Below are 444 nucleotides of genomic sequence, written 5' to 3'. Positions count from 1 at the left end.
ATCAGGAACAGAAACCACAGCAGCAGGAACAGTAGATAAGAAAGATGAGGAAGAGAAGAAAGAGGAAAAATGCTCAAAACATAGAACCGACAAAACTAAATGTGATGGTGACAAAAGTAGCAAATGGGAGAGAGAAACTTGCAAAGATTCCAGTTTTCTTGTCAATAAAAACATTTCTCCAATGGCTGGTGCATTTGCGAGTTTAGTAGAATTCTAACTATTTTTCTATATTTTATGGAATTTATGAGATTTTCTATTTTGAAACTTTTTGATAAAAATATGAAAATCAATGTAAATTAATGATAATATAAATTTTTTTATGAAAGTGTTCTATGGGTATACAGAATTATGGTGACATTTTGTGAAAATTTAGTGGTATTATAAAATAGTTTTTATAGTTTATGTACATTAATTAGGGCTATAATAATAATAATAATAATAATA

The sequence above is a fragment of the Trypanosoma equiperdum genome (assembly GCF_001457755.1).
Source record: "Trypanosoma equiperdum strain OVI genome assembly, contig: ctg_197, whole genome shotgun sequence".
Taxonomy (NCBI): Eukaryota; Euglenozoa; class Kinetoplastea; order Trypanosomatida; family Trypanosomatidae; genus Trypanosoma; species Trypanosoma equiperdum.
Note: the sequence above shows the minus strand (reverse complement) of the source record.